At 42.1% G+C, this 297-nt stretch overlaps 1 protein-coding gene across 1 annotated transcript in view; it reads left to right on the top strand.

Annotated features, from left to right (window-relative positions):
- Positions 1-297, top strand: part of LOC119586105 — a gene marked incomplete in the record, with an annotated part of 12,256 nt that overhangs the window by 409 nt on the left and 11,550 nt on the right.

Genomic DNA, 297 nt, shown 5'->3' with positions numbered 1-297 from the left:
CGGAAGAGTTTCCTTGGAAGCAAAAACCCACGAATGGTAGCAAGTGCACAGAAGACAACAGGTTTACTCAACACGTAGCTTGAAACATAAATATTTAACGCTTTGTGGCTCGACTGTTTGTACTTCTCGTGGCAGGGTTTAAGGTGGGAGTTGATTCAGGTGTCAGGGAATGGCTTAAGTGAAGAGGCACCGGGGGACATGGATCCTTTAAATAAACAGGGTGACGAGCATAACATGTGTTTGATATTATTTTCATTTCGCACAGCTATCCAACCTTGCAAATATTTTTTTTTCTTC

Source organism: Penaeus monodon, chromosome 21, assembly GCF_015228065.2.
Source record: "Penaeus monodon isolate SGIC_2016 chromosome 21, NSTDA_Pmon_1, whole genome shotgun sequence".
NCBI classification, from domain to species: Eukaryota; Metazoa; Arthropoda; class Malacostraca; order Decapoda; family Penaeidae; genus Penaeus; species Penaeus monodon.
This window is presented reverse-complemented; position numbering and strand designations above follow the sequence as displayed.